The 13232-nt window shown below is 40.5% G+C and overlaps 1 long non-coding RNA gene across 1 annotated transcript; it reads right to left on the reverse strand.

Moving 5' to 3' along the window:
- Positions 1-6358: 6358 nt before the first annotated feature.
- LOC119818521 lies at positions 6359-12094 on the reverse strand. Its single transcript, XR_005286146.1, has 2 exons — positions 11481-12094; positions 6359-9724 (listed from the first exon to the last, which is right to left on the reverse strand). It is a non-coding gene; the product is annotated as an uncharacterized LOC119818521 (long non-coding RNA).
- Between the last annotated feature and the right edge of the window lie 1138 nt (positions 12095-13232).

Raw genomic sequence — 13232 nt, forward strand, 5'->3', positions numbered from 1 at the left:
TTAACACTTTCACTCTTTATACATCTATACCCCAACCTCTTCTTCTGTATTCTCTTTTCCCCAAATTCCTTGACCAAAGGTTTCTAGATATAGTAGGATGTGACTATATATTGTATATATAATGTATTCATGATACATAGATATTAGATAGAAAGACAGATAGATAAATTTGCTTGTGTGTGTTTGTGTGTGCCACATACACACTTGGTTCCTGTGAAGACCAGAAGTTGGCACTAGATACCCTGGAACTGAAGTTATGCATGGTTCTGAGCTATCATGTGGGTACTGAAAACTAAATCCAGGTCCTCTGCAAGAGCAGTAAATACTCTCTGTTTTACTTTTTGTTTTTGTTTGTTTTGTTTTTGTTTGTTTGTTTGCTCTTTGAAACAGGGTTTCTCTGTGTAACAGCCCTGGCTGTCCTGGAACTAGCTCTTGTAGACCAGGCTGGCCTCAAACTCACAGAAATCCGCCAGCCACTGCCTCCCAAGTGCTGGGATTAAGAGCACGTGTCACCACCACCTGGCTGCAGTAAGTATTCTTAACTGCTGACTCATCTCTTCAGCCCCTCAAAAATATTTTTTAAAGACATGTCTGTTCAGAAATTACAGTTTTTTGGCACTTTTCTCTAAATGATATAACTAATAGTATAGCATTTATACTATCTAGAAACACAGTCTGGGGACAATTTCAAGTGTGTAGGAGGCTGGAGATTATGGGTAAACTCTGCACCATTTTTATAAAAGGGCCTTGAGTATATATGGGTCTAGAGTCTGCAGTAAGGGGGCCTTGAACTCATAAACTGAAGATAGTGAGAGAGACGAGTATACACACAACTATCCCTGGTCAGCATATTCTTAAGCTTCTCAGAATATTCTACTTCCTCCCCGGGAAACACAGAGAGGACTTTGGTGAGCTGTCAGGAGGGAATGCTGACATGTAGAACTCTCCAACAGGGTGTGCCAGGGCATGGGGACTGAAGAAGCAGCCATGGGGAAGTCCCGTCGAGCTCAAGTACAGGTTTCTACACAGATTCCATCAATTTGCTTCCCATAGCCAGCCTTTAGCACTTTTAGATTGCTTTGAAATGTCTGACACATTTTCATCAAGGAAAATGCTTATATCCCTACTTGGCTCTCGGAGGGGAAGCTAGCTTATGTACTAGAGGAACTCTCTCTAGCACGTTTGCAAACAAGCTGACACACTAAATAATCACATCCCACTCCAGAGGCTTGGAAAGGAAGCAGAGTGTGCTATCTTCTGCCCAAGAACACACACGCACGCACGCACACACATACACACACACACACACACACACGCACACACACCTCATAGCTTGCCATGTGTTCAGCTTCTCTGTATAAGCACCTGGTAGAGGACCCACAAAAAGAAACTGTTCACAAAACTTCAGATGCAGAAGAGGAATAGGTGTTGAGATCTTTGAATGCCAGAATGACTATCATCACTGATGGTATATATTTTTCCATAAGTAAGAGGGTGCATTGCAAATTCCTCACACAGAAAATGATGGGCAATCAAGATGATGGATATACTCATTACCCAGCCCTAATTGAGCCACATATGTTTATGTGTGTATCAAAACATAACGCTGAACTTCATAAATGTATGTAATTAGGATTTACCAATCAAAATAACACTTTTGATTAAAAAGGCCAGGTTTTCCAGTACTCTAAAAGCTAGTTCAGCTTATTGATAAAGAAAGATGCATTTTTGAGATTATAATTACATTTCTCCCCTCCCTTTTCCTTCCTCAAACTCTCCCATCTAACTCTCCCTGCTCTCCTTCAAATCCATGCCCTCTCTTCTGCATTGTTACTGCATGTATATCTGTATATACATAGGTAGTCCTAATATAACCTGTTCAGTTTGTATATTGAGACTTGCATGTATGTTTCTAGGGATGTCCATTTGGCACTGATGACTGACTTTTGTGCTATTCCCTGGGGAAGACCACCTCTCTTGCTCCTAGCCTTCCTCAGTTGCCTGAGGTTCTTTGTGTAGGGCTGAGGCCTTGCTGGGTTTTCACCGTCCATTTTGGCGTGTCTATGGATGGTGTTTTCTCTCAGATCACATTTGGGCAGTCATGAGGGTGAGACTTTATGGATGGAACATGTCTGGTGTTACTAGAAGACACAATCTCACAGCAAATTCTCAAATCTTCTGAATCTAATAATCTTCAAACTCCATCTTCTGCAACACTTCCTGGGTTTCGGTGCAGGAGGGTCTTGGTAGATGTATCCTTTGGGGCTGAGCTCTAGAACTCTGTGTTTTGATTGGTGGGGTCTTCTGTAGTGGTCTCTGTCTGTTGCAAAGTTTTATTGATGAGGAGGTAAGCCCCACATTTCTGTGGGGACAAGGACAAATATTTGTAGATTGTTGTTAGGATTAGGCTTGCTTAGTAAATCAATGGTTGCAGATTTCACTATCTCTGAGTCTTTAGCTAGGTTTCCAATACCAGGCATTTTTAATTCTTGTTGAGAGTCATAAGTTTAATTAGAAAGCTGCTAGTTACCTCCAAAGTATGTGTGCCACTACTCTTAGGGTTATTGGGCCAAGTTGGTCATTGATGTCATTCTTAGGCACCCCAGCTGGGTAAGACTGTGGATTGCCTCCCTTATTTAAATGACCAAATGGAAAATATATGTTACTTTGATATCTGTGTGCTTCTTGAGAAATGGGGAAAAGTGATGGACAGCCCTAGGTGAAAAGTAAAGTTGATATAATAGTCCTTTAGCAGACAAAATGTTACTTCTGGAAGTCACATTATGTTTAATAAAGAATCACACAGCAGGCAGTAATGTCTTTAGGCAGATGGCCAATGCAGTGTCGGGAACAGCAGCTGTTGATGTAAGGTGCCTCTCCCTCCCATCCCCTATACTGGGGTAGAGTCTGCCCAAAGTATACAGCCAATACTCTCCTTATTGCTTTCTCTTGCTGGCCTGGGCATTCTGGGGACACCAATTGCTCTCCTCCTGTCCACGTACCCCTCACTAGAGAACTTGGTCTTTCTCCCTCCATATGTTCATACAAAGAAACACTCATGGGTGCCCACAGCAAGAAAGATGTGGCTGACCACATGCAATTATGCCAAAACTTTGATGTTACTTCCAGTGCTATCTGTCATTTCAGCCAAGCAGTCTACAATATATCTTTCACATTGTAGCTGAATAGACAGACTTCAACCCAGAGTCCACACATTTCTTTCATTGCTCTAATAAAGTCATTGATAGCTATTTTCTATTTCTTTATTCACCCTCTAACTCAAGAACATACGTTTTATTTATTTGTTGAATTCCTCTCCAATTTCCTTCAATCTATTATTATTCCTTATTCCTTTGTGGGGATTTTTGCCGTGATATTGACTATGAAAGTCACTTTCTCTTCTCCTTTTTTTCTGTTTTAAGGGTTAATATAAGAAGGGATTTAGGAATTCTTATTCTTAAATAACACATTATGATCATTACTCCTGTTGTTTGATTTTGATAGTCAATGTATCACTAAATCTGTCCGGTGCAAGATTCTTCAACCTGATTTCTATGTCCTTTTGAAGCATCCTGCCATTCTTTGGCCATTATGCTAATTATATTTCTATTGCTAGAATGAAATGCCTAGCACAGTTAACTTAGAAAAGGTTCACTTGAGCTCACTGTTTTGGGGGTTGTAGTCTATGATTGGATGGATCAGTGTCTCTGAGCCTTGGGTAAGGACAGCACAGCCTGGAAAGAGTGGGTGCTGGAGAAAACCACTCACTTTATAAGACATAATACAAACAGTACAGAGGAGGACACATGCGCAGTGGCCCACAGACCCACTCATAAGTCTTGTTTCCCTAAAGTTTCCACCACCTTCTTAAAGAACTGACTAGGGTACTGTGATGGTTCGAATGAGAAAAATTTCTCATAGTCTCAGACAATACTTCACTCTTGGTTGGTGGCACTGCATGGGTGAGTTTAGAAGAAAAGGCCTTGCGGAAGTCAATATGTCATGGGGACAAGCTTTGAAAGTCCAAGACTCACAAGACATCTAGTTCACTATTGTGTACTTAGGGTTCAAGCTGTGAGTTTTGAGCTTACTATGTCAACTGCATGCAGCTATTCCCCACCATGATGGGCTCTCTACCTCCCGGGACCAGAAAGCCAATAAGCCCTTCCTTTTGTAGTCGCATTGGTTGTTGGATTTTTTTTTTCATAGCAATAGAAAAGCAAGTAACATAGGTGCTATGCCTTTAACACACTGACATTTACAGCACCGCTGCCCAAACAAGAGCAGACACGTCCTCACGTGCTATGATAGCAGAATGGTCCTGGCTCATCTCGTTCTGTCCTGATCAACTTTTAGAACCAGGGATCCTCTGCAAATCCCCAGTTCTGGCTCCTTTAGTTGAGACTCTGACATTAGATCAAGATCATTTGGGTTCTAGATATGCTCTGTGCTCTACAGCCAGATTTACTTACACATGCACACACATTGTGCACATATATAGATCGCTGTACACAGAGATATGTTCATGTGTTTGGGAATAATAAATTTATTTCCTTCAGTTGTATTCAAGTTTGAGCTAATTAATGTTTTTTCTCCATTTCTTTTTCATCTTTTCTTCCTCTGTCTGTGCTCTTTTTATCTTTGTCTAGAGACAGAAAACATGTTCCCCTCTCCTTTGGTGCAGGAAAACTGGGGTATTGGGAGTGTTGCTGAAGAGTAGAAGTGTCCTGTGCGGAGATACAGACCCACCAGCTTTCCTCGGGTTTCTGTGTCCCCTCCCCCATCACCGATACGGGATATTGTTACTGGCAGCTGTCCTTCACAGCATCCAAATTCTGGTAGTTACTTCTGGAAACAAGGAATAAGTGTCCCTGACAATTAAAGTTAGACTTAAGAATAAAAGTAGGCCACGATTTAAAGAAATTATGCTAGATACTTAAATGTGTTTTAGGCTACTTAAATATTTATAGATCACAACAGTACTTCAGAAGAAAAATATCTGAGATTTATGATTTGATATAAAATGCTTGCTGCCTCAACTTCCTAGTTATAAAACTAATTAAGGAGAGCATGTATTCCTTTCTTCTCCATGTGTCCTGACTAATGGGATGATCAGAAAACACAGACGTCTATAACAAATGCAGAACACACAATTCAGCCTTCCCAATAAAGATGCTGGGTTTATATGACTGTCTCCCTGTGTTCATCTAAGTTAATTTTCTGGCTTTGTGGCTTCAGAAAAGTCAGGAACGCTTAGAGTTTTATCATCTGCAGGATCTTTCAAAATTATACAGGCCTGGTTTTTACATTCTGTGCCCACTTCTGAAGGAATTCTTTTGTGGCTATTTTAAAGGGGAAATACTATTTAGACTTTTCCATCACTTTGAATGAAATGGTCTAGCTGCCTATGAAAACCTTATAAGTCAAGTAACTCCCAAATATTCCAACCAAACTCTCCCTTAGTGCGATGCCTGACTTTGTACTATGTGCCAGAAAACAAGCCTGCACATTTGATGGATCTGACTGGTGTGGAGAGGACAGATGTAAGACATCTGTAGACAGAGGAAGGGAGGCCACTCAGGAGACCATTCTGCCAGCAGTCTAACCAGCAGGGAATTGTGGCACTGGCTGGCATTTCCGGCGGGTCATTTTTCTTGGGTTTAGATAAACTCTATTAAACTTTTAGAAAACGCTGTGGATCGTTAATGAGAAAAATAGAACTTGGTGATGACATCAAGATTGAATTTATTTTCATCCTGAAAGAAATGGAAGAATAAAATTGCATTTTCTATTGAAATGAAAATGGCTATGAGAATAGGTTTGAAGTGGGGGGTGGGAAGGAGAGGGTTGTGTTGGGCATGATAACTCTGAGATGAGAACGGGGCTTCCAAATGGAGTGTGTAAGTCTCCAAAGCAAATGACTTCCATGGGACTCAGTGGGGGAATCAAAGCTGGAGACATCAACAGCTCATAAACAGAGCTTCATATAATCAGAATAGGACCCACAGGTATATTGTTATATATCATTTATTAAAGGCTTATTGTGTGCCAACAACTGTTCTGAGCGCCTGCTCTCATTGCCTCATTTAGCTCCCACCATGGTCCAACCCAACCTGTGAAATACCATCATTATCATTACTGGCAGGTGTGGGAACCGTGAGCAAAAAGGCATCATTTAGTCTTCCCCAAGTTGCACGGAGAGTACATTCCAAAGCAGATTTTTGAACCCCAGAAGTCTGGCCCACAGCCGTGTTACCAACTATTCCGCTGCTCTCATGGATGTATTAAGCCCCGGCTCAAAAGAAATGTATGATTTGGTTGAACAAATAAATGTAGCAGCCATGAAACACACGGTTAGTTAAGTAGTAACATGTCATGGTATTGATTGCGTGACAACAGAGCTTAGAATATGTATGAATTTCCAGGATAATAGGACGATAATAGGACATAACAATAATTAGCTGCCTCGTTGTGATTAAATTACACACTGACGATCTGAAAGAATCTACCAGAGTGTGTAGATTTCCAATTCATAGTCATAGATTAGCTTAGTCATGGGCATTATCAAGTTCATAATGGCTAATCATTCGGATATTGTTCACACCTTGCCCTCCCGCCTGACACTTTCCTAAAACCTCAGTATCATTTAAGTATTTAAGTTTTTCTTAATCAACCTTCATGAGCCTCAGTAAAGAGTGTACTAGATAGCTCAGTTCATTAACCCCTTGTCTCCCAAATAGAGACTGCAATCTACGTTCAGTTAATTCTACATAATGAGCAAGATCTTAGAAACCTCGTGGAAATTGCAAGCCACTCGACAGATATTTATTGAATACCAGATTGAGAATGCTACGGGGCTTTGCCCTGTGGAAATCTGAAAGTGTTTGCCTTGATTTTGTAAGCTTTATGCCAATCATGCTTATCGACGTCCCTCCTTTGAGTTCAAAGCCAAGTTCCCTGAATTCCCAGAGAGGATATACTCCTGCTTTTCCTAAGTCAGGTGATCAGTTAGCTACACAGAACTGCCTTTGCTGATCTTAGACCTAGAAACTGAAGCTGTAAGAAAGACATTCTTGCAAATTATTATCCAGTGCAAGGGTTGTTCGCCCCAAAGAGCACGGATAATGGTGCTAATGAGCAACTGTCCTGCAATGCAGCACTGATCCCAGCCATGGGCTAAGAACTGAAAATGCAAACAATTTTTCCTTCTTCAAATGGAGTAGAAAAAGTAAAGGATTAATAGTATTTCATGACATTTGCCAATGATATGAAATTGATAATTCTGTGAGCAAATAGTTTTATTGGAGCATATCCATCACATGACTTTTTTTGCTTGTCTAAAATTCCTTGATTATTTAGGCTATAGATTGCAGGTCCTGCAATAAAAATCTCTCTAATGTAGGGTTTATATTTTCTTTTCTAAAAAAAAAACTAGACCTCATTCATAACATATTTTGGAATATAGAGCTGCCATTTGTTCTATGCTTTTGTCTTGAAAATTATATTCCTTTCCACATTTCAAAGCTTAATCAAGTAAAGAAAAATATGTCATTGAAGCAAAACAACAAATGTCATTTTAAAACACTAAGTTTAATAACGGTGCGTGGAGAGAGCCAAACTGTAGTTCCATATTTCTAAACGGCCAACCTCATTTCCTTTAAGGGACTGCATTCCTCGACATTCACATGTTAACAGACAGCTCTGTACATGTGTGACAGTGTTGGAAATTCTCTGTTGAAAAAGTCAGGGAATGGCTTGTCCACTGATATTATTATTTCTAAGAAAAGTTGGAGCTAACAAAAGCGAGCTTTTATGGCTTATACTACTCACAGTATTTAAAGCTCAACTCTCAGTTGTCATCCCTACAACAACCTTGCTCAGCTGGAAAACTTAAAATGTTGGTCCTCGGGTTGAAGGTTAGGAAGCAGAAGGCTGGGTTTCATTGCTGCTTAATGAAAAAGAAGTTCTGTGCTCAGAGTCAAGATCCCAGTCTTCTTCACCTCAACTCCCCAGAACCACATCTAAAAATGGGAGTAAGAACGTTGACCAACTCTTTTCCCAGAGATGTACAGATCAGGGAGGATATCTATAATCATACTCAGTAAGCTCTAAAAGTCACCTTGATGAACTAGGGGAAAGACCAGTGAAATACTTCAATCAGTCAATGCTTGAGTAGCCGGCAGAGTTCAAGTCCACAATGGGATGAACTTAGACATTCTTGACCACATCTTTCCCATTTGCTGAGGTCAGTGCTGGTTAAAATGAAAGCCATTTGCTGTAGAAAGTCATGATTTGAATGTCCAATACTTTAAGATTATTATAAATTTTCCACCAGAAGACTTGTAATAGGAAGCAACATGACTCTAACATTTTTTCTTTTGCAAGCAGTAAAACTATATACCTGGTGTAGCAAAATCCCAGCAATTTAAGATTATACCACAGCTGTCGAATCATGAGTGCCAATATGCCAGCACTCCAGATGTCAGTCAATCTGTCTGCTTTTTAAAATAAACTGCAAATTTACTCTACTGAATAATATAATTGATAAAAACAGGCATATCTATGGGTTTCCATGAACTGTTTGTGTGGTGGTGGTGTTCCTCATTACATGCCTGAATGCACTCATTAAGCACAGAGAAAATGATAAGCCTCAAAATGCATGGCGACCATGTCATTGAAACAGCAGGAAGCAAGCGTCCACCACCCCAGTACCTTCCGCTCCTCCTTGGAAAGAGAGTGTTCCCAGCTATGTGTCTGCATTTCATATGCGAGAGGTACCTGCATCTTTGCTCATCAGTAAGAAATGAGACCTGCATACCCTTGACTTCAAAGATAGCCTGACATGACAATTCTTGAATGGAAGAGTTCTGTTTTTCAAATTATTGACACTGTTTGCCTGTGTTGTTTAAAAGCCAAAACTCATTTCCCAGCTCATTTTCCCTCAGGCTATGTATACCCTTGCCTTAACTAGCCCCATGTTCCTGGGGAACTAACTTCTGAGCCTTTTTCATCCTTTCCTTGGTGTCTGATGGCAAAGCCTGCACTTGCCCAGTCTGACAAAGTCTACACAAGCTTCGTGCAGCTTCATCTCTGCTGGAGACTGCTTCTGAGCCCAGTGCAACTGATAGTAAAAGTTCAAACAACAATTCCATTTTGTTTTCCAGAGTTCTCAGAATTTAAACAAAGACACATCTCCTAATTCATTAGCCAAATAAGAGCCCTGGAATAATCTGGACTCTGGGGATAAAGTGAGAACAGAATAGACATGGTTTCTAGTCCTGTGGTGCTCACACTGGTAGAGCGGGGAGGGACAAACAACAAACAGAGCTTCTGCACAGTGAGCATGTTAACAATGCATGGTCTAATATGATTCTAGGAAATCTGAAGGAGAAAATAGGAGGTAGTGAGAGAGAGGCATGGAGTCAGAAATAGCATCTTACAGAGTGCACTCTGGTTTCCATCATTAACCCTCTCTAACGATGATTCTGGTTCTTCTCTTCTTCCACCAACAAAGAAGGGTTTTATTTCCTTAGATCTTACAAATCGAGCATGGCCATATGATTTATGTTAGCCGATGAACTAGGAGAAGGGAGGCGTCGCTAGCAAGGTGAGGGATTAGGAATCAGGGTGCAGCTCTCAGAGGACTTTCTCGTTGTCTTGCAAAGCTTTGAGTCCAGTGATTTCTGGTCCAGCAGGCAAGGGGCTTGGAAATCTCCACTCTTGTCTATACAAGATAAAGATGAAAAAAAAATACATAAAAACTAATCACTATGAAAATCAGTATCTTCTTAGATTGCTCAGGGAATTACCATGGTGAGGTAAACAACTCCTTCCAAATTTGGAGGGATGGAAAGTGATACAAGGTATTGCTACGTGCTGGAGCAGAAATCAGTCTGTAGAGTCGAGATGGCTCTTCCACAGACAAGGTTGTGTTCTCCCAGGACAGCAGCAGGCTGCTTGTCTGACAACAATCGCCCTGACTTCCGGGAAGTTCCTGGGCTCTCCGGATGTCTCTTGGTTCGTCCCTACTCTGGTCCACTCAAAACAACCTTCTTTTTGATTATCTCAGATCAGGTTTTGGTGTGGGCACCTCAGCTGCAGCTGCAAAATCCATTTCTCCAAGTAAGGTAACAATCTCAAGAAGAAAACACCGAATTTACACGATGTGTTGAAAACAAGGGGGCTGTTCTAAATAACCAGATGGCATATGTACCTGTAGGGGAAGCTGTCTTAGGAGCTTGCCTCCCCCCAAGAAGTCACCTGGTAATTCAGGGCATCATTGGAAGACGGTAAAGCTTTGTTTTAAGGCGTTACTGTGGCTACTGGAAGCAGATACCTGAGAGGGGACACATGCATAGGGTAAGGAACCAGTAGGAAGCAATTGTATTTGTTCAGGGGAAAAATAACACTTTAACTGGAAATGAGGAAAAAGAGGTCATAACTTGGTTAAAGCAAAAAAAATTATGTTGGTTATCTTTAGTGTCTAGCCATCAGATAACTGCTGCTTCAGTAATATATGCTCTAATTTTAATAACCATGTTGACTAAGTAATTATGTTTCTGTGTTTATTCCTACTTCAAAAAGAAAGTTAAAAGTTACTCAGTCATTATTGTTTCGCTGAGATGTGTTCTGTGTCAACAATTAGCTAAAAGCTACAGGACAAAGGGCCAAAATGGAAGTCACATGGCCCATGTGGCCTGTATATTTCAGCAAGCAGCTAAGGTCAAAGCCACACTGACAGTCATGAAATTGGGTCTCCTTTCTCACATACAGAGATCAAGGAGCTTTTGATAATATTTTAATCGAAAACATAGAAGACAGATTTGGCTAATGCTAAGCTCAAACAAATTGTTTTTAATGAGGTAGGGTATTACCAGCTACTCAGCAGAAAAATTCCCTCCTCTGACCTCCTTTTCCCAGGAAAATACCATGGAAAAGGAAAGTCCTGGGATTCTGATGCCCTCAGATGTAAGCATGTCTGCATCTAAAGATGCTCAAAAAATTCTGGTTGTGCTAAAGTCAGAAGCTGTTGATGTAACACAAAATGACTACCTTTTATGTGTTTTATATCTATTTTTTCTCAATTATATATAGTATGGAAATTCTTTCAAAGATATTTTGTTGTGCCGTTTTCACTTTTTTTTTAACCTGCCATTTTTAAAACTTTATTTATGCCTTGTAGACACTTTGGCTACAGCTAAGAACAGCTGGAAAGGCTTCCTGGACTTAAGTAAGCCCTAGAACTTAGAATACTTGTGATAGAAGCTGCCTTCCTAAGACACAGAAAGTGGATTCCAGTAACGACAGGCACAAATCCAGCTTCCAGACGGCAGGGTTTCCACTGAGCAAATGCTGTCAGTAGAAACTCGCCTCTTGTTTCTGACAGCTAACTACTGTGCTGTAAAAAGGCCCTGGAGGAGAATCAGCTATAGCTGCTTTCCCAAACTGGTAGAGTCTCTAATTGCATTCCAAATACCTACCTTACCACCCATAGGTAAGAGTATCTCTCAGTCCTCAACAAAGATGCTTCTTTCTGCAACACATGGAGATTATTACAAAAGTCTACTACAGGTCCAAACCAGAGAACTATGACTATGGGGAGCCCAACCCTCAACAGAGACATCTATGTCACGACTCCAACACCGAGGTCCAATAATGGAAGACAGGGTGGAAAGATGGTAGGCTCATCAGCTGTGAGACAGTGTCTCCTGTACATAACAGGGAAGCTGCACCTATGAAATCTTCAAAGTACGGTCACTTTAAACAAGACTGGCCAACAACAGCAGTTAATGTGTCAATGTGGACGGGAGAAATCCACAAGGCCCTACACCAGGATGACGAGTTCCATGTCACTAGTAACTGCTGAGAAAGAGAAATAAGCCTCCAGTGATGAGCCCTATGGTGGTTTGAAGAGCAATGGCCTCCACAGGCTCATAGATTTGAATGCTTGGTCATTAGTGAGTAGCACTACTTGACAGGGGTTAGGAGGTGTGAACTTGCTCGAGTAGGTGTGGCCTTGTTGGAAAAAGTGTGTCACTGGGGATGAACTCTTGGTTTCAAATGCTCAAGATAGGCCTAGTCTCTCTCTCTCTCTCTCTCTCTCTCTCTCTCTCTCTCTCTCTCTCTCTCTCTCTCTCTCTCTCTCTCTCTCTCTCCCTGCTTCCTGCTGAACTGGATATAGAACTCTAAGCTACTTCTCCAGCACCATGTCTGCCTGCATGCTACCATGCTTCCTGCCATGACAATAATGTACTAAACCTCTGAATATGTAAGCTAGCCCCAATGAAATGTTTTCCTTTGTAAGAGTTGCCATGTTCATGGTGTCTCTTCACAGCAATAGAGCTTTGACTAAATTAAGCTTCCTGATAGTTTATCCAGTCCCAAGGGGTGAGCCTTAAACACATATACATATAAGCAACACCCAATAAATTCAACCAATGTAACAAATATGTGTGTGTGTGTGTGTGTGTGTGTGTGTGTGTACAGCAAGAAAGAAGAGTTGATAAATTTGAGAAGGAATGAAGGATGAAGGGGACACAAGAGGAAAATATGGAAAATATGGAAAATATGTAAATTCACTACTCACATGAAGTCTCAAAAAATGGCCAATGACTGCCTAGAAAGCCCAGGAGGCCTCAACTCTAGACAAAGAACTACCAGAAGCTAAGAAATGCTAACAACAGCAGAAATTGCCTTCCCCTGGGAAAAGCACATCAATTAATTATCAATACTAAATGACCAGCCCTAAAAACATATGTACGAATAACATTATACAGGCTGAAAAGACTGTATTTATGTACTTAGAAACTTATCTCTTTGTGTGTGTGTGTATATATATAGTTAATATACATACTAACTTGAAAGAGAAAGGAGGGGTTTGAAGGCTGAAGGAGGAAAGATAAAATGATATAACTACATTATAATTTCATTTTAAAAAATAATCCTAATAGAAGAAATTTAAAATACCTGCAGGAAATCAGAGCAGAAACCTACTCATTTGCATCAAGATAAATCTCAGAAATGCTGAGAGAAGTAATAATGATAATACCTATTTCATCATTAGTTCTGAAGAGTGTTGAAACCACCAGTTCTAAACAATAATTGAAATAAAAAATTATATAAATGGGAAATCAAACCTTCTCTTTCAGAGTCTCAGCTAGAGTTGCTATTGTTGTTATAAAACTTCATGACTGATAAGCAAGGGAGCAGACTGTATTTATGGATTTAGGAAT

This window comes from Arvicola amphibius, chromosome 7 (genome assembly GCF_903992535.2).
Source record: "Arvicola amphibius chromosome 7, mArvAmp1.2, whole genome shotgun sequence".
NCBI lineage: Eukaryota > Metazoa > Chordata > Mammalia > Rodentia > Cricetidae > Arvicola > Arvicola amphibius.